Raw genomic sequence first — 21,555 nt, 5'->3', positions numbered from 1 at the left:
TTAGGTGTCATTTTAGTACCTGTAGTTTTTTTAATTACGCAACTTTAGTACCGTTTTTGATTTTACGTTTCTAAAACTTGCCATTTTAGTATTTTTTTCTAACCCTGTCTATATTTGTTCGTTAAGTCGGGGGTAAATTAGTAATTTCAGTTTTTTGGTCATAAACTAAAAAATTTGAAGAGGTGACCCGGACTCGAACCCCACACCTATGGAAGAACCAAAGCCTTGACAAGGGATGGATAAACCACTCAAGCAAGTGACAGATTTGAATTAAAATTGGTTTTAAATGTTTATAATAGAAGTTTGAATGAACCCCAAATTTTCATAAACCCTAGAAATGAAATCCCCAAATTGATTCATAATTGTTTTCAGTTAATGTGATTTGAGAGAGGGCTTTTGTGCTCTGCATAAAGACGTGCAGGAAGCACGAATCAATTACCTGATAAGTGGATGAATTAATGTCAGTTGACTAATTCAAGGTTCCGGCCGGTGGCGAGTTTAAAGATGATCACAGAGTTGATGCTTGGGAGAATTAAGCGCATGAGTGTGTTCGCAATCATCGAATGAGTAAGTGTGGGTGTTTTTATTTAGCTAAATCAACAGATAACGTGTCTAATTTGATTATGGTTGTAAAGTAGGCTGCAAGTTTATGAATAATAAAGATTATTAGTTTTTAAAACCGAATTAACTTGAGCCAAAGATTAAGAGAGAGTTTTTATACGTTATAACTTTGAAATAGAAAAAGAATTGATGCTTTGGAACGGTCTTGCTAACCGTTTAGAGTTCGCCGGAAAAAACAACCATGCTCGCCGGCTGCAAGATGCCTGGGATCGGAAAAACGGGACAGGAACACTAACAGAGGTGGGATTTATTTTTTTTGAAAATAGCACAAAGGTCCTTGTACTTTCAAAAGAGTTTAGATTTTAATTCAATTCTTCAACATTATGTTTTTTGTAAATTCAATTAATGAAATTACTAGTTTACCCCCGACTTAACGAACAAATATAGACGGAGTTAGAAAAAAATACTAAAATGACAAGTTTTAGAAACGTGAAGTAGCCATTTGCAAAAAATTTAAAAATGGTACTAAAATTGTGTAATTAAACAAACCATAGGTACTAAAATGGCACTTAACTCTTTATATTAATATCCAGCTTACAAACAACCTAGGTAAAACTTCATTCAATATACAATATGACATGTTGGATATAATATTGGGGATGTATGTCATAAATATAAAGGTGTGTCAGTAGGTAACATGATTTCTATGCAATGTTACATCTTTTCCATGCTGCAGGGTTATTCAAAAGCATGGGTTGTCTTATTCTTTAGAATTGGTTATTCAAGTGAAATTAACCACTAATCTAAGAAAAAACACACTTGAGAAAGATAAATATAATCTCTCACATTAAAGGCTTGGGTTATCTTCTAGAAAGGGTCCTTGCTTTTTCTTTTTCTTTTTCTTTTTTTATCCTTTTGAGTTGTGAGCTTGACACCACATGTATCTTTTTTTAAACATCTAAAGTTTATATCTCAACCTATTATTATATAGATTAGGCTATGCGTAGTGGAGGGGCTACAAATTAGGCAAATTGTGACATGTGTCGCTCAGTCAGCAAATGGTATGAATTTGTTTTTGGGATGTAATGGTTTTGTAGCCCCTTCCAGTGTCACGTCACCATTTTTTTATTATTTTCTTTTAATAATTAAACTAAAAAAATAAAAACCTATTAAATTAAATAATCAAATAAAAATACATTAAAATTAAAAAAGAAACATTAAAAAAATTCATAAAAAAAACAATATCAATAATATTGGTGCATTTTTTTAAATCGTCGTTGTTGCAATAATGCGGTCTCTTCGTGTAACCAGTCCCTTACGAGTAATTCGTAGTCTCTTTCATTTGTTTTAGTTGAAGCGTCTTGCCCACCATTCCCGGATATTCAGTGGTTGCTTTCATGTCGCTTCCCATACCCACGACATGTGTTTGAAACGATCGAACATCTCGTTTAGATGTTCGGTTTCTTCACTGGCCGCGGGGTTGAATCGTGACGACGACGAACCCTCCCTTTTTGTAATATTTTTTCTTGTTTTGCCGCGGGGTCGAGCCAACTCAGGTACTTGGTCATCTAAGTTAACCGCGCTGTGTTCGTCAACGAGGTTAAAGTTACGAGCACCAGAGGGTGTGTTAGGTGTGCTCGGATTTGTTGAGGACGATGTCCTCGACTTTTTTGAATGCCGGTATGATGAACCGGCTCGTCGAGCGACCGGAACGTTGGGTGCCCTGTTTCATTTCGCACAATGCCTTAGTTTTTCCCAACATTTTAGTTGCTTGAACGGTTTCCCGAGCCGCCCTTCGTGATACCCTTGAGATCGAAAGTCGCTTAATGCTTGGGATTGGATGTTGGCGTCGCTTTGCCCGCTACGCCAACCGGACTCGAGCAAGCGGTTGTATATCCCGGAAAACTTTTGGCAATCTGAATTAAGGTTCTTCCAGTGGGCTTGAACCGCTTCTTGTCCCCGGTAGTCTGTGGGTTTACCTGTTATCACGAACTAGGCTTCAAAAACTTTCCTCCAAAATCCTGCCGGCTTAAAAGTTAGCTGCAAATTAAAATTATTTGTCACGATTAGTATAAATTTTTAACAAACAATGAATAAAAGTTATATAAATAGTTAATATTAAAAAACTTGTCGACGTCGGGATCCTCCGAAACAACGATCCAAGCCCTTGCGAGAGCTACTTCCTCATCCTCTGCCCATTGCTTGTTTGGATCACGTTGCGCCGTCGACTCACCCGGTTGTTTTTTTTTTTGTTTACGGCCCGACTTTTGGCTAGAACCGGAGGCCCATGCCGTCTAGGTCTCCGGCACCCTCTCCGGGTCCGGTTGGGTAGACCTCAACGCCGGCATGAGGTTTTGGGGCATGAGGTAGTTAGCATACATGTTTAGGGTCGGGTCGGCTAAACTAAACGGGAAATTTTGGTTCGGTTGGTTTTGGGTGTTCGTGTTCCATTGCATGTTTACGTTTGGTTGGTTTTGCGAACTGTGGAGTTGAACAAAAGGAGGGAATTTCGGTTGGTTCGGGTTGTTTCTAGGATTCATTTTGGTTGTATTTTTGAAGAATCTGGTTATGTGTAGTGTATGAAATGGATATGGGTTTGGAGAAGAAGGGTATATATATATATATATGTATATGTATATTGTTTTAAGTTAAATTTGTTTTTTTTTTTAAAAAAATTGACGGTAACATCATTATTTTCTTTTCAACCACAACGGCGACAATATGCCCCCCTCCTATCACCCTACATTTCGGAGGGGGGGAGTTTATCGCCCAACTCGTCGCCCACTACGCTTAGTCTTAAAAAGAAGATTTTTTGATGTGAATTAATTTTACTATTCATTTTATTATTCATATGTACAAGTGTTAAAGTCATGATTACAACTTTCTTATTATTACATCACCACCTCCTCCTTATCCGTCCCCTGCTGCCTTTCATTTCTGACATCAACAAAAAAACGTCAATGGCTCTTTCTTCAACCGTCACAAAATCTGGTCGTCATTACGAAAATTCTGATAACGGAGATAATGACGTATCAAGATTTGGTAATAAAATCGATGTTTCAAATGAAGATTAAATACTAAAAACAAACTCCTCTCCCCACCTCACACACACACACATTTTCACTATTCAATTTTAAGAGTTTCTATTATGCACGTTTCATTTACTTACAATCACAACTCCTCTTTTATATGTTAAGTTACACTTTTGTTTATTTTAAGTTAGAAAATAAAATATAAAATGTTAGAACTGGACCCTTGATCCGGATAAATATTATCTAATAAGATTAAAACGTGATTTTAGTGCCGCAAAATCTTGATTGGGCCAAGTGACAATGCCTTATTGATCCACGCAATTTGTTGATTTTTTTTATTTTACTTCTGGTACCGTAATGAATGTAACGAAAATCAACTAAACTTCAATTTTTTTTTTGTGCGTTTGAGTTCTGGTATTGTAACAAAAGTTTTTACTTCCGGTACTGTAACGAACGTAATAGAAACCAACCGAATGTTAGTTTTTTTAGGTTTGGTACTGTTTAGAATCCGAATCCATGTAGGCTCACCCCCTCAAAGCTCAAGACCGACAACGCTTGGAGGTTTACCAACAACCGAGTTTAACCTACGCTACCCCATTGGTCTGCCTAAATTTTTTTTTTCTTTTTGATTTTGTTTTGTTTTTAATTTAGTTCCGGTACCGTAATGAGCGTAACCTAATTCACGTCAAGTTACCTCCTCAATGCCTAAGGACAACTCCGCTTAGGTTTTACCTCCGCTTGGGTTTTACCAACCGAATAAATATCGTTCTAAATATTTTAGTTATATGCTAATCTTATTCAAAGAATATATTTTTTAGAATGCCGGGGCCTTACCTACATTGTTTACAGCGCAAAGAACATAGCAAATACCGAACAAACTCGTATTGACTTGTTGCTGCAACGTCCTGATCAATTTCGCCGCACAACGCATGGGTAAATTACTAGTTTTAAATCATGTATCAACATAAACTAGACTTAAATTGTAAGCCACACCCCATTGTCAGAAGCCAATCTTTTGACACCTGACCAAGCTAATAGTTGTTGACTCTACACTTATCTACGTGCAGTTGTGCCACTGCTCACACGAAAACGTAGGTATGATGGGCAATAACACTACCAACAGTAAACTAATAACGAAAGAACATAAAACTAACCTAAACAAAGCTTCATTATAGAGTATGTCCTACATCATCAACGACATGGGGCGTGTCACTTGTGAGTTGTGACAACTCATTTAGTGAAGTGAAAAATCCAAAAGATAGGACACGACCAAAACATATCAGACTTAAAACGCATATACCATTTTGATGCAAAATCAGTATCATAACCAATGGCAAAGATAATAAAACAAGTTCAAACGTCGAAAACCAAACTACAAAACTTAGCAGTTAAAACCCTCAAAAGAAAACTCGAGTAGCCCTTATTAAAGAAAAACTTATACACGATCACCAATCGCATTTTCCACATGGACTTTCATCCTCGGCTCTTGATCATCCCGATGTTCAAAATCTAGTAAGGTTCAACCGGCTTGCGGAAGCTAGCTCCAGCATAAACCGCCTCTGATCCAAGCTCTTCTTCAATTCTCAAGAGCTGATACAAAAACAACAGTTTAATTTTAGTTTCTAACTTGGTAAGTTTGCACAAAATAAGAAAATCATTTTTACTTTTTTTATCTTTTGTTAAATACTAATGTGAATGAAAAAGGCAAGTAAAATCTACCTGGTTGTACTTCGCAAGACGCTCAGACCTGCATGGAGCTCCAGTCTTGATTTGACCCTGTTATGTTCCATTGTATAATTATTATTATACTCAGTATAACAGTGTACAAAACCAAATTTTCATATTTATGTACGATAACTAAAATTAAAACTAGATCGAAACTGTCTCAAAGTCAACCCGACCCAAAAGTCTGTTTGGAAGCATACACAACCCGCAAACCCAATATTTGTATATAACTTTCTATGAAAGCAAATAATTACCGTTGCCAAACCGACGGAAAGATCAGCAATGAAGGTGTCCTCGGTTTCTCCACTGCAACATGACAAAATCGTAAACTTTCATTCAAAACATATTCAAAGAAATCAGAAATACATAATTTATATAAGTAAAATATATTCATACCTGCGGTGACTGGCCATCACACCCCAACCAGCATGTTTGGACATCCTCACAGCTTCAATACTTTCAGTTACAGACCCAATTTGGTTGACCTACAACATAAACCAAACAACCACAACAAATATAACCATATGTTTACATAAGATATTGATTACAAAACAAAAAAGATAACAATAGCTATATACCTTAAGAAGAAGAGCATTGCAAGTCTTCTCATCAATTGCCTTCTTAACTCTGTGTAAAAAAAAATTCAGAGTATTCAATAAAAGTCGAAGCAAGTTAAAACTGGGGAAAAAAGGTCAAAAGTCAATGTCAAACCGTGGGGTTGGTGACCAAAAGATCGTCTCCAACAATCTGTACTTTTTCGCCCAACTCAGCGGTCATCTTGCCATAGTGCTCCCAGTCATCTTGGTCAAAAGGATCTTCAATTGACACAATAGGGTACTCACTCACAAACGATTTGTAAAGATCCTTGAGCTGATCTCCGGAAATCTTTTCTTTGCCGTCATTGTTCTGCATATATTATTAAAAAAAGAGAAAGTATGAGAAAAAAGTTAATACTTATTGAGTATTTCATATCTTACGAAGGGTGAATAACTTATACCTCTTCCTTGAAGTTAAGGTCATAGGTCTTGTCCTTCTCACCATAAAAATTCAGATGCAGCAACATCCATTCCAATCACAACCTATAGAAATAACCCATTGAAAACTTTATTATGTTAAAACAAAAATATGAATACAAACATGAGATTATAAGATCAACTTCTAACAATTACCTTGTCTGTGTATCCAGCTTTAGCGATAGCTGTTTTAAGCAACTCAAGGCCCTCCTTGTTTTCCTGAAGTTGGAAAAAACAAATAGTTGTTAAAATGACATCAACGTCTAGAAATGGCTTTGCTAAAGCTGCTAACATGAGCCAATGCCTAACCTGAATGTTGGGAGCAAAGCCACCTTCATCACCAACGTTTGTTGCATCCTGACCGTATTTCTTTTTAATCACAGACTGAAATTAAAAATTTAAAGATTAGTTCTCCAAAAACATAAGCTTTGAATCGGTAAATGAGCAGAATAATTAGCCATAAATTTAATAATTGTGTTCAACTCACTTTCAAGTTGTGATATACTTCAACTCCCATCTTCATTGCTTCCTTGAAGCTGGAAGCACCAACAGGGAGGATCATAAATTCCTGAAAAAGTAAACTTGTATGAATGAATTTGTTAAAACTTAAAAAAATAACAAATTAGAGTGAGATAATCTGTACCTGCATGGCAAGCTTGTTTCCTGCATGCGATCCACCATTGATGACATTAAATGCAGGTACTGGCAAAACAAGGTTCTTGTTACCAGCCAAGTTGGCGATGTGCTGCAAGCAGAAGATTTCTGGTCAAACAGATGAATTAAAAAGTAACATTCAGCAACTACTATAAGTTAGAAAATTACCTTGTAGAGAGGGGTTTTAAGGACAGCTGCACCAGCCTTGCAAACTGCAAGAGAAACTGCCAAGATGGCTTTTGCACCGAGCTAAACAACATAATGGTTCAACAATAAGTATCAATCACATCAAAAGTATCAGACAACTAACTATATAAATTGAAATATATACCTTTTGCTTGCACCAGCCCCATTCGTTTTGAGTTCTGTCAAGTTGTTGAACCATGAAATTATCAATTCCAGTTTGATCGGTTGGGTCCTGTAACAAAAAGAATTATTATGATTGTTCGCATCACCCAAACAAAAACAGTGAGTTGAGATTCATGAACAAACCTTGCCTACAAGAGCAGGGCCAATAATTGTGTTGACGTTGGAAACAGCCTAATTAAACAAAACAAAAATAATATTATATCAGCATCTTTAACGTTATAAAGAAACAAAGAGTATCAACCAAAACAAAGAGCACACACCTTCAAGACACCTTTTCCAAGGTAGTCTGAGCCTCCATCTCTCAATTCAAGAGCCTCGTAAATACCTACAAGACAGAAACTGTATACATATCATAAAAGTATATAACTTTATTGAAAACATCAAGATGTTAACAGTTAAGGTAAAGAGTGAATCTGCAATGGTAAATGAAAGAGATGTTACCAGTAGATGCACCACTGGGTACAGCAGCCCTGGCCAATGTGCCATCGGAAAGAGTAATATCAACCTGTACATCAGCATCACCCAAATTTTAGTCCAGCAATGAGTTAATAGAAAACTCAGATCCATCAATTTAGCAATCAACAAAAACTCGATAGATCTAATTAACACGTGTTAAAATCAATCGCAGAAGTCAATGATGATCTAACGAATGCATAAAGCAATTGAAATCAAAGAGAACTGGTCAATGATAGCGTCCGATTAAACACAAAAAGTAACAAATTCTCTAAATCGCAAGTGCAAACAACAGATCCAAAAATACATGTTATAATCGATTGCAAAAATCACCATCTATAATGACGATACAACAACAAACAAATTTACTTTAGCAACAAATCCTCTAAACCACAATCACAAAAACAACAGATCCAAATACATGTCAAAAACCGATGGCAAAAGTCAGCATCGATGCAACATCATATAATTAAAACAAATAAAGCATAAACTGAGTCGCCGATTGAACACAGAAACTTACTATAGCAACAAAATCTCTGAATCAGAAATCACATACAATAATAGATCCAAACACAACCGATGCAGCAAACAATTAAGTTAAATCAACTCAACAGAAACTTAAAATCACAATTAAAAACAACAAACAAGAGGTGAAGTTATTATACCTCAACGGTAGGGTTGCCTCTGCTGTCGAAGATTTGTCTAGCTTTGACTGCCTTGATAGTCGCTACCATAGTTAAGCTAATGAAACTTGATAACATCTCTTTTGAGAAACGGGCATGCATGTATTGAGACAAGAAAAACATTACTGGCATTTTTTTTATTGTTTGCAAGGGCGAAGCTATGTGGGGACCGGGGGTGGCCCCGGCCACTGCCGTTTTCTCCGTTAGTGGGGTAATTTCACGATTTTTCTCGAAAACTTTGTATAGGTATTAAGCGCGGTCACTCTCGATGTACTTTTCCAAAATGCTACCGGCCACCACTGATTTTTTTTAAATATAATACACTATTGTTTGTTTTTTTTTCTAAAACCTGGCAATATTTATAAACAAAAGTTACAAAATACTAAAATAGTAGTCGAATAGTAAATGATTTGTTTTTATAGATATTTTAGGTCTTTGCAATTCTTTTTCTAGCTATTCACCCTTTGTGAAGAGATCGGTACTGTACCGGTACCGATACCAAAATAATCGGTTCGGTACCGGTATTGAAGGTAAAATTTGAGATATACCGGTATCAAAACTCAAAACTTTGGTATCTATTCGGTACCGACGGTACTAAATCTGTACCGATTTCGGTACCGACTACCGGTATCAATACCGAATTTTCTTATCCTTACTCACCATTCCTCTCACACTATCAAGAATATTTTAGGTCTTTGTTGGTTAAAAAAATATTTTGTTATTTTTATACTGTAAGAACAATTGTTTAAATAAATAAAGAAAAAACAAATATACCGATGTCATATTGCTTGATCCGACCCAACCCAAATCACCGACACGAACCGAATCGTCGACCCGAAATTTTTTTAATCCGTAACTTCGGTCACCCTTGTGACTAAGCCCAAACTTCGCCACTGATTGTTTGAACTATGATGAGATCAAAACAAGGGGAGGTTGGAAAAAAAATCTTAGAGTTGTGTGTGGAATTTGAAGGATCCAAAACTTACACTTAATTAACATACATTTTTTCAAACAAGGCAAATATCATTCTTGAAATGAAGTGTAAGTTAGTGTTGCACCGAGATGGTTGATGTATACAAAGTAATACATTTTATTATTGTAGAAAATGATATTGGCATGAAGTAGCTAGAGGACAAGTGTATCTCTTATTGTATAAGTTGCCTCGTGATATTATACTTTTAACACCTGATTTGGAGATAATAGTATTTAATTTAGAGGACCAAAGTTGTAATATTCACATTTCTTTATATTTATTTAAGGAAAAAAAAACCTTGGTAATGTTTAAATGAAAGAAAGGTTAATGATTTGCCCCTTTAATATCATTTGATGATTTGACTAGTTAATTTAATTTTGTAATTAATCAATATTGTATATGTCATGGTGTAGCGGTGCATTAACGTGGCATTGCTAGTGGGGGTTAGGTTATTCTATAAAATAAGACAAAAATAAGAAATATTTGTAGCAAAATAATATAAAATAAATAAAAAAATTCAAAATTTGTTTACTAAATATCGCCTTGAGAGTCGTGCCAACGAGCCGAGCCCCGAAGTTCTGACAGTTTAGGCACCAGTACGCGATATAGAATAGAAGTATTGATAATGCTTAGGCTTAACTCCAAGTACCCATGTAAGGTAGGAGTTCACCTTAAGTTATTATTTTATTATGTTGGCATAGGTACTAGTCGGGAGTATGGCTTAAACCTTGATCAAATTAAGTATAAACATAGTTTTTCATATGCTAAGGTTATAGTCAAATTTATGTTTCTTTATAGCTAAAGAAACATAAAGTTTTACATGCAAGAGATATAGTCAAATTGATGTTTCTTCCTGAAGAAGAAACCTAGCATTCACATTTCTTCATGAAGAAGAAACGTAACACATAAATGGTATATCAAGGTCCAAATATTTTATACAAAGTAATGGTATATCAAGGTTAAACTTATACAAAACAAACTAAAGGTCTGAAAATAGATCGTTAATCTAGTTATTTACAAAATGTTATTCTCGTACTTTAGGTCTGAGGTAACGTTCAAGCATAAATCAGTGAGACACACTGATCATAAAAAGGTGAATACGCTCAAACTTTTATAACTCTTTATCCGAGTCATTAATAATTTACATGGGAATATATATCCCCAAAACTTTATAAACAAATATAGTCGGCCTCAGGCTATCGTTTAAGTTTGTCTGAATCCTTACATGTGTGGGCAATCGGTGGGCATACCGCACCACGCTTAGTCATTCCTCCGCCATGACAAGCCGGATCTAAGTAATATTCGAGTGAGGAATGGTCTTGTGTATGTCAGTAGTTGCTTAGTACTCGAACGTTGGGGTTGTTTGGTGGGAGGTTTTGAGTTGAGCTTGAGTTTATAATAGTAAATTCCAATTTTCAAAACTTGGTAATTCTCTATGTCATTACGGGTTGGGTCACAAGATACTCGTAAAGAATAATTAAGCATATAAAATGTTTTAGTGTCAACGTGTTCACCAGCACGTGTTGTTAACGTATTTTATAAACTGTTTTTACAGGTAACCTAGAATAGGTGATGATGGTGGTGATAGTCATTAGATGATCTGATGGCTCAAATGTTTTAATATTGTAAAAGATGTACATTATGGTTTTCATAATAAACACTTTTGTAACAATTGTAGGGCATTAAATTCCAGAGTTTTTTAATATAATACTATATTAAATGAAAAGACTTCCGTTTTGCAACCAATACTCTGTTATAATTACAAAAACATGTGCCAACTATTGGCCACACTCCTAGGCCCTAAGGTGTGGTGTGACACAAATAATAGTTACCGATTTCTCGAATAGAGTAAACAACCATTCCATCCCTCTGTTTGATCAATTTTGACATTTCCATCCAAAAACATTCTTTTAGCTATTTAAACTTCATTGTTTATAAAACTTGCCATTCCCATCCAATCCATTAACCCCGTCCAATCTTTTCCATTATATTAAGAGTATTTTTGTCTTTTTATGCATGTTTAATTGTTTTATTAAAAATTTTAAAAAAACTTTATATATTCTTCATGGACATCGCGAATTCGCGATCTCATCTCCTAGCCCCCCCCCCCCCATTTAATACTTAAGTTAAGGGTATTTTTTTGTCAGTTTACACTAACTTAACAAAATAGAAGTAATAGTGTGAGTGATTCGGATGGAAACAACAAGTTTTAGAAACCATAAGGACAGATATGGCTAAAAAATGTTTTTGAACATACATGACAAAAGTAACCAAAATAAAGGGACGATGGGTGTTTACTCCCTCGAATAATTGTAAACTATGTACAGATGCTAAAACTAGAACAAACTAATTTCATATTCTTTAAATACTTAGTGTTCAATGAATGAGAATAAAGTACATCCACTATTATCATTTAATTAGAAATTTCTAAACTTTAAGCATCAAACTTCCATGTAGTTAAATATCGTCACCATCAATATGTTTATTTCACAAACATAGTTCATGATCTTTTAGATAGTTGAGATTTAACTTACGTTATGATAGACGTCAAAGCAGTACGAATGTTCCACTATGTTCTTTGTCTACATAATAAACTGTAGAACAATTATTACATCTATCTTTTAGTTTCTCCTACTCTTTCTCCTCATTGAATCAGTCGAAATAGTCCCACACACGAGCATATGTTTGTCTTTTCTTTTTATTCACTTGGCATTTCCAACATTTCCATTTTCGTTTTGTATATTCTAGTTCTTTTTTATGTAACACCGCGGCTTAAGCGGAAACGACCGAGTGTGACATATAGATTGCTCAAAACACATGTGACACTATTAAGTGACAATATTATATTAACTTATTTAAATGCATCAAGTACACGGGTTTGTTAGTGCACGGTTTTGCGTCTTGAGTCTTTGTAATTATCGTTAAAGTATTTGTTTTATGTTTAATGTAATAAACAATTAAGTTACTCTCTAGTTCTCTAAATGTAATGTCTAGTTCGTTATAGTTGAGTAGCGAACTAAGACTTAAGGTTATTCCCTCCTGATTCGTTAGGGATGTTAACGAATCAGGGGGTAATTATGAGCTAGATCTATATTAAGGTATTAATCTATTATATACAGATCCGAGATCTATTATTGTTATTGGATTGATAATACACCGGGTTCCAACAAGTGGTATCAGAGCTTTCGGGGCTCAAATTACACTTGATTTGGTGTTTATTTAGAGTATTGGTTTGTTAGTGTTCTGTTTGGGTGATTTTGAATCAATGTAAGGTTAATTGAGTGAATTATGGACGAATTAGACTGGATTTGAGTTGGTTAATGTATTGGAAAGGTGTTGTGAATCGAAATTGATGTGTGATTTGGTTTTGGTTTGATTAGGTATTGGTTTGGTTTGTGGCCGAAAAAGAGATTGTGTCTTGGTATAATTGAATTGGTAATCGGAAATAATCGGTTACGAGTCTAATTGTATTGGATTCGTAATCAAATTACGAGTGTTTTGGTAGGTAATTTGTGAGTTTTGGTTACGGATTGAGATTGTATTACGGATTTTAAGCTTCTGGGTTTCTGGGTTTTGGTGTTCATCATTTCCAGATTTCTGGAAATCTTTGTTGAAGATTTGAAGATTCAAGATGCACATGATTCGCTATCATCTTTATGTTGATTCGCTATCCTGTTCCCTTTGATTCGTTATAAACTTCAAGTGATTCGCTAGTCAGTTCGCAATAATTTGTGATTCGTGTTATCTAATTCGTTATTTGGGTTAACTGATTCGTGTGACACGCGTCCACTTTGGAATTTGTGTTATAACAACCTTTGCCACGTGGCATAAGGCATCAAAGTTTGTTACAAACCGTTGTAACAACCTGATTCGTTATAGTTGATTCGCTAATCAACTGTAACTGGTTCGTTATCTATTTCGCTAAGTCTTTCTTAGTGATTCGCTACTGAATACTTTCTAATTCGTTAAGTTTCTCTTATCAATTCGCTAGCTAATTCGTTAGTTTGACTTATTGTTAAATCTGATTCGTTGACTTTCTGATTCGTTAGATTGATTCGTTAAACTCAATCTTGATTCGCTATCTGATCAATCTTAGCTTCGTTAAGATTTTATTCGTTAATCTACTGTTCACAGTTCGCTACAACTGTTTACAGTTCGTTACATTTACCATTTGTTAATCTTATTCGCTGGTTGATTCGCTACATCCTTAAATTTTTGAAACTTGTCAAAAATGGCTGGTATGTATGCATTGGCTTCTCAAAACATGTTGATGCAACAAATGTTGCAACTTGATACCGAGATAGGTTCACATTCGAAATGTCCAAGATTGATGAAGTTTAGTGACTTTGCCAAGTGGGAACCTCGGTTTCGTGCTCATTTGAGGTCTGTTCACCCTGATTGCTCATATTGTCTAGATGAAGTTTATATGGCACCAATGATTGGTGATGATACTATTTGGTATACTCCTAAAGCTGTTTCTCAATACTCACAAGAAGAGAAGAAAGCTTTAGAAATCGAGATAAAAGCCTATTCAACTCTTACTATGGCATTGCCCGAAAATATCTTTCATCAAGTGGGTAGTATCAAGAGATGTGCTTCTTTATTTCAACATCTGCGTATGAGAAGTATGGGAGACACAACTGAGAGTAAGAAAGTGATGCTCAAGTTTCAGTTTCGAAACTTTAATCTATTGAATGGAGAAACAGTTGAAGAGATGATTACACGGTTTAATCATTTAATTGCTGAAATGGAGAAGATGAAATTGGAAATTTCTGAGACTGATAAAATTGACTCTATTAAGAGTGTGCTTCCAAGTTCTTACTCGACATTTCTAATGGTTTTGAAAGAGAATGACTATTTCTTGAATGAAGACTTGACTGCACTTGAATTTTTACAAAAGATTGAAGCCAGAGAATATGATCTTAAGTGTCAAAAATCCTCCAAGGAAAGTCAAGATCCAGCTTTCTATGGTGGAAGTATGCCTCTTAGTTCAACGATCTCTCCAATAAATGCTTTTCTTACTCAGGCTGCAAGTGAAAAAAAATCAACTATGTTTAATGATCCAAAAGTATGTTTTTACTCTGCTGGTAATTCTGGATTGTCTGGTGGTTCTGGAAGTTCAACTACTACTAATCCATTTGCTTCACCACCTAGTGTTAATATGAAGGAAGCTGAGCAGAACTTTGCTTTTCTGACAGCTTTCATGTCTTCATATGAAAACTTAGTGAGTAGTAAGATTGCCACAAGTGATTTAAATGATGAGGACTATGATCAGATAGATCCAGATGATTTGGAAATCATGGATTTAAAGTGGAACATGTCTATGATTATCCGTAAAGTTAAAAGATTCATGCAAAGAACTGGAAAAGATCTTCCGGCTTTAAACAAGAAATTGGGTTTTGACAAGTTGAAAGTAAAATGCTATAATTGTCAAGAATTTGGGCATTTTGCAAAGGAGTGTGACAAACCAAAGAAAGAATACACTGGTGCTCGTGGTCAACATCAAAATTCTTTTACACCACGAGGTAGTGATGCTGAAAAGAAACCATCTACTTCTACATCACAAGCAATGTTGGCAGATGAAAATGACTGGTCACAACGGTTACTATGTAATGATACTCAAGCAAATTTGGCTATGTTTGGGTTACATAAAGATTGTCAAGATGCAAGTGGAAGTGAGATGTCTTTTGATAATGATTCTGGATCTGATTCTGACGACTCTTGCGACAAGCCTCCAACAGTATTTGCTTGCATGGCCAAGATCAATGAGGTTAGTCATTCTATCTCTGCTACTTCATCTGTTAAAGTATCATGTGTTGATTGTGAATCTAACAAACCTAAGTTAGAAGCTTTGAAAAATCACAATGATAATCTTGTAAGAGAAATTGCTTCTCTGAAGGATACTTATCGACAATCTCTTGAATCTCAAATGAGATCTCGAGAAAAGAATGAAGCATTGTCGACAAGTAACCACGATCTCAAAGCTGAGTTATATGTAAAAATGACGATTAATGATCAAAAGTTTCAAGAAATTCTGAAACATCGTTCAAAGATAACTGAACTTGAGAATGAGGTTCTTGAGTTGAAGAACAAACTGGGAAAGTTTAGAAATTATTCTTTTCTGTTGAATGAAATTATCGAAGTATCTGGTAAACAAAAGGATTCAAAGAAAGGAATCGGTTTTGTTGAAATTCCGCCACCTTTTCACAATGATTACAAAATTAATCCTTTTGCTAGAAAAGAAGAGGATTTGATTGTAAAAGAATTTGTGATTTCTGAAAAATCTAAACCAGTTAAAACTGAAAAAGAAACTATTAAGCCCCAAGTTGTTCCTCAAAAACCTCATGTTCAAAGTAACAAAGTCTTTGTTGAGAATGTCGACAAAGTAATTATCGAGGACGTATTTGAACCTGAGATAATACACAAGAATAAGAACATCCCTAGTTCAAATCATATTCTTTGCGAACCTCAAGAATTTGAGGAAGATGTGTATGGTTCATTCAAGTCTCACATGAAAAAGGAAGAACCGGTGAAAACTAAACCAGTAAAGGCAAAGAAGTCAGATAAACCAAAGATTTCTGATGAGGACTTAATGCGATTTATTAATCCTCCTAGTTGTAAGCCTTCATCTGTTAGAGTTTTTAAGTTAAAAGGGATGGACAAGATGTTCACAGAAAAAGATATTCCAATAAGTATCATTAAACCTGAACTTATTGAGAGTGTCTTTATCAATGAAACTTCATAGATTCAAGATCTTGAACGTCGATATGCTCAAGTGAAAACATCAGTTCCATCTGACCCATTGACTAAAGCAAAGCAAGTTTTAAAACATGCTAATAAAATTCAATTTGTGAAGTCAACTGGGACAGATACATTGAAAAGTTTCTCGAACTGTTCTAATTTAGATTTCTACTTGAAAAAGAAATCTGAATTATCTGATGAGTTTGCTAAGAGCATGACCAAAATTGTGAGTCATCATCAAACTTATGCGTCATTCGTTCCAACTACCTCTCAACATCATCGTGTAGACATGCGAAGTTGTTTTATTTGTGGTCAACATGGTCATGTAGTGAGGAATTGTAGTCAGAAGAGCTATCAGAATCTTCATCCTTTTATCAAGGACCATTCTAAGCCGGTTCCTTTGGTAAAAGGGATTCTGAAACGACCTGTGTCGTATGCTGATGACACTCATATTATGTTCTCTAATGTGAATCCTCGAAAGGTTATTCATGTTAATGAGACACATGGTCAGGTAAAACCAAAGTTTGATCCATATGAGCCAATTTGTAGGAACACGAATTCAAACATTGTTCAAGCAGCTTACTTAAGACGAAAGTTTAGGAAGCCGGTAACTTATTCACAAGTGGCTGAACAACATTTGAATTCTGTCAAAGTTAATGATCAAAGAGAAAACCAAAAGGTTCCCAAGACAGAGGCCTGGGCTGCCTTTTTGAACTAATCATCTTTATCTTTTGTGTAGGGTTCATCCAAGAATGTGTCTGGTGAAAACTGGATAATGGATAGTGGATGTTCTCGTCATATCACTGGAAATCTCGACCTATTAACCAACGTATGAAATATTCAAGGGGGTTATGTGGCATTTGCTGGGAATTCTGGGGGCATGATCACACAAGAGGGTGAAGTGTCAAATGGCCACATTACTTTTGAGAAAGTAAATTATTGTGATAAAGTGGATCATAACTTATTAAGTGTATCGCAGATTTGTGATAAAAAGTACACAACGATATTTACTGACAAAGAATGTCTTATCTTGAAACCGGGTTATGTTATTCCGAGGACATGGTTGTCATGCGATCACCACGATCGAATGATATTTATGTCTTAAACATGAGCTCTAAGGTATCCACATCGATCGAAACATGTTTTGTCTCGAAAGCAACCGAGAAAGACTCGATTCTATGGCATCGTAGAATGGGTCACATACATGTTAGAAAGATGAATTATTTGATGGCTAATGATTTAGTGGAAGGTGTCTCGTTGAAGAATTTTAAATTATCCGATCACTGCGTTGCATGCAAAAAGGGCAAGCAGAAGAAGACACATCCTTCTAAATTATTGAATTCCATTAATACTCCTCTTGAACGACTTCATATGGATTTGTTTGGTCATGTGAATCGTGCGAGTATTTATGGGGATTGGTATTGTCTTGTGGTGACTGATGATTATTCAAGATACTCATGGGTGTTATTTATGAGTTCGAAAGATCAAACACTGGTTTTGGTACAAAACCTTATCACCAAGATCGAATCACTCTACAAACAAAAGGTGAGGAGAATCCGTAGTGATAATGGTACTGAATTCAAAAACACTGTATTGGATTTCTTTTGTGTTCAAAAAGGAATTCATCGAGAATACAGTGCACCTTATGTACCTCAACAAAATGGTGTTGCTGAACGAAAGAATCGAACCTTGATTGAGGCTGGATGTACAATGCTCGCTGATTCTAAGCTTCCCGTCCAATTCTGGAATGAGGTGGTGAATACAGCTTGTTATACTCTTAATCGGGTTCTAACCGTTAAAAGACTCAAAAAGACAAGTTATGAGTTATTGAATAATCGAAAACCTAACTTAAAGTACCTGGAACCTTTTGGGTGTCCGTGTACTATGTTGAAGAAGGATGCGGGTAAATTTGAAGAAAAAGCTATCGAACGGTATTTCTTGGGATATGCATCTCCAAAGAAAAGGGTATTCAACTTTACATCTGGTTGCATTAAAGAGTGGTACCATGTGGGCTGTCAAAAGTACACTACTGCTCCACAAGGGAAAGGTCTCGATTGGATGTTTGACTATGATAGTTTATTTAATTCATTTACTCCATCAACTGAGCACATAGACGAAGACCTGGTTCGAGCATACTTTGAAGATCATTTGGCAATTCCAAGATTTTCACGTTCTAATGATGTTGAAGCTCAACCTGATGTTCTAATTGAAGAACCACATGTTGCTTCTCCAGTTACTGCTGATAATTTATCTTCTTCTTCTGATGATGATCAAGCTGAAGATCAAGTTATTGAACTTGACAGTGATAATGTTTCATCTCCTGAACTTGGTGAACATTACACTAACTTATTTGATAATGTTGTTGTTTCTGAGAATCCCACTCTTCGGACTCATGGATATCATCCAAAGGAAAACATCATTGGAGAACTTGATATGGGCGTTCGTACACGTCATCAAGTTGCTTCGTCAAGTGATAATAATGTATTGTGTGCTTATACCGATTTACATTCATCGGGAATTGTAAATCTTGCAAAATTCACTTGTTTTCTATCTCAAGTTGAGCCAACGACGGCTCGTAAGGCACTTGAAGATCCTTCTTGGGTAGAAGCTATGCAAGAAGAATTACAGCAATTTGCACGTTTGGGTGTTTGGGATTTAATAGACAAGCCTGCTAGAGTCAAGAAAGCGATTCCGACTAAGTGGGTATTTAATTGTAAGAAAGACGATCGAGGGGTGATTGTCAGAAACAAAGCACGTCTAGTGGTGCAAGGTTTTCATCAGCAAGAGGGTATTGATTACACAGAGGTATATGCTTCAGTTGCAAGATTAGAGTCGATTCGAATCTTCATGGCATATGCAGCTTATAAGAATATCAAGGTCTATCAAATGGATGTTAAAAGTGCTTTTCTCAATGGTGAACTACACGAGGAAGTGTTTGTTTTACAGCCTCCTGGTTTTGAAGATCCTGATTATCCGGACCGAGTTTACCAATTTAACAAGGCACTGTATGGTCTACATCATGCCCCGAGAGCTTGGTATGGCACGCTTGCCGACCATCTGACTACTAATGGCTTCAAACGAGGAACTGTCGACTGCACTTTATTTCATAAAACTGTTGGCGACGATCTTCTCCTAGTTCAGATTTATGTCGACGACATTATCTTTGGGTCAACAAACGACACGTTGTGTAAGGAGTTCGAGAAGTCCATGCAAACAAAGTTCGAGATGAGTTCGATGGGAGAGATGAATTTCTTTTTAGGGTTGCAGGTTCACCAGTCTGCTAACGGAATCTTTATTCACCAGACTAAGTATGTGAACGACGTCTTGAGCCGATTCAAGATATCTTCCGGAAAAATCCCTTCTACTCCTCTTCCAGTGGGTCACAATTTATCACCGGATGAATTAGAGGATACCGTTGATCCTACCCTCTATTGTGCCATGATCGGTTCTTTAATGTATCTAACGGTTTCTCGCCCTGACATTATGTTTGTTGTTTGTCTTTGTGCTAGGTTTCAAGCAAGTCCATTAGTGACTCATCTAGCTGCGGTTAAGAGAATTCTTCAGTATTTGAGGGGAAATCCGGACATCGGGTTGTGGTACCCCAAGGATGATACTTTTGATCTTACTGCTTATTCAGACTCGGACTATGGAGGTTCCAAGATCAACTTCAAATCAACAAATGCAGGATGTCAATTCTTAGGAAACCGGCTTGTTTCCTGGCAGTGTAAGAAGCAGACAACGGTCTCCACTTCATCCGCCGAAGCTGAGTATGTTGCAGCCTCGAGTTGTTGTTCCCAGGTTTTGTGGATACAACAACATCTCCGTAACTACGGTTTGAAATTTCTTACTACTCTTGTTCTGATTGATAATTCTGCTGCAATTTCTATCACAAAGAATCCTGTACAACATTCGAAAACAAAACATATCGAAATTCGATATCACTTTATACGGGATTGCTTTGAGAAGAAGTTGATTGACCTTGAGAAAGTACATACTGACTTTCAGAAAGCCGATCTGTTTACCAAAGCTTTTGATAAAACGCGTTTTCATTTTTTGCTTGGTTTAAACGGATTGAAGACCCTCGCTGATATCCTTAAACAAGGATGACTATCTTTATTTTATGTCATTTTTCTTTTAAAATTTATTTTGGTTTTAGGGGGTGAAAATTTTGAAATCAAAAAGACTGTGTTTTTCGTTTGTATAGATAAAATCCAAAAACATTAAAAATTCCTAGAAAATACAAAAAGATTGCTTTCTTTTCTTAAATGTTTTCGTTTAAAATATTTTGAAAAACCAAAAACATTTTAAAATTTGAAAAACCAAAAAGAATGTATTTTCAGTTTGTACAGAAAAATCCGAAAATCCAAAAAGAATGTGAAGTTTATTTTGTTTATAAGAAAATTGAAAAAAACAAAAATATTGTGTTTTTTAAAGTATGTATCGAGAAAAATCAAAAAGATTTTTGCATGCGTTCGCTGAAAATTATGTCAATTATCTACATTTGAAGGACATGTACGTGTATATGCTTGGTCCTGACATTTACGTGTAAATGATCAGGTTAGCCATTCACCTGATAATGGAAAATAGTTGGGGCGTTCGTTATGCGTTTTTAGATTATTTTCTCGCTGAAAATTATGTCGGTTATTTAAGTTTGTGAAGCATGCTTGCATGTCTTGGTCCTATTATTCACTTGTTGAATTGATAGAACAACCATTTATTTATAGACTTAAATTAACTGGGGCGGTTAAATTTATCTTTATTTTGTTTTATGCTCCTCAAAATTTTTGAGTTTTTGAAGCAAAAAGAGAAAATGATAGTACATTGATTATCTTGACTCCAAATCCAACAAAAAGTAAGCTTAAAAGATTGTGTGCTTAACTGCATTGGTGCATTGGTAGGTCTTAAAACAACCAAGTAGAGTAAAGTATGTGATATAAACACAAAAAAATGCCAAATTGAAAGGGGTGTTAGTCTCTAGAAAAAGTCTCGGTGAGGATGGCAGAAATGTAATAACCTGTCATACTCAAGCCTTATACTTGTTTGATCAACCAAAAATAAAATAAAGCAAATAACAAGCTTTGAGGTTCTGGACACTGTGAGTCTTTATGCGGCTTAATCATCTGGGTATTCATATGCATGAATATTTCATTCGCCTTTAGAGCAAACCCAAAGTCATTAAACTTGATCACTGCTGTACCTCGTACAAATCCAAATTACTGACTTGATCAAAATCCGCTGTTAGTCATACATTGTTCCTCCCTTGTGCGCGTCTTAATACCACTAAGAAACGAACCCCAGAGGATACAATGTATGTAAGCCAACAGATGGAGTCATTCATATTCACTCATAGT

The 21,555-nt window shown here is 35.7% G+C and overlaps 1 pseudogene across 1 annotated transcript; it reads right to left on the bottom strand.

Annotated features, from left to right (window-relative positions):
- Positions 1–4,875: 4,875 nt before the first annotated feature.
- On the bottom strand, positions 4,876–8,541 carry LOC143554042 (enolase-like; annotated as a pseudogene). Its single transcript, XR_013138929.1, has 17 exons — positions 8,473–8,541; positions 7,796–7,859; positions 7,615–7,679; positions 7,478–7,525; positions 7,317–7,403; positions 7,154–7,234; positions 6,975–7,076; positions 6,819–6,899; positions 6,641–6,715; positions 6,488–6,550; positions 6,316–6,397; positions 6,030–6,224; positions 5,897–5,947; positions 5,715–5,803; positions 5,573–5,624; positions 5,313–5,369; positions 4,876–5,183 (listed from the first exon to the last, which is right to left on the bottom strand). The product of XR_013138929.1 is annotated as an enolase-like (transcript).
- Positions 8,542–21,555: the final 13,014 nt, after the last annotated feature.

The sequence above is a fragment of the Bidens hawaiensis genome, unplaced genomic scaffold (assembly GCF_021521415.1).
Source record: "Bidens hawaiensis isolate Kalapana, Puna unplaced genomic scaffold, B.hawaiensis_p1.1 tig00017476_1, whole genome shotgun sequence".
In the NCBI taxonomy this organism is placed as follows: Eukaryota; Viridiplantae; Streptophyta; class Magnoliopsida; order Asterales; family Asteraceae; genus Bidens; species Bidens hawaiensis.
This window is presented reverse-complemented; position numbering and strand designations above follow the sequence as displayed.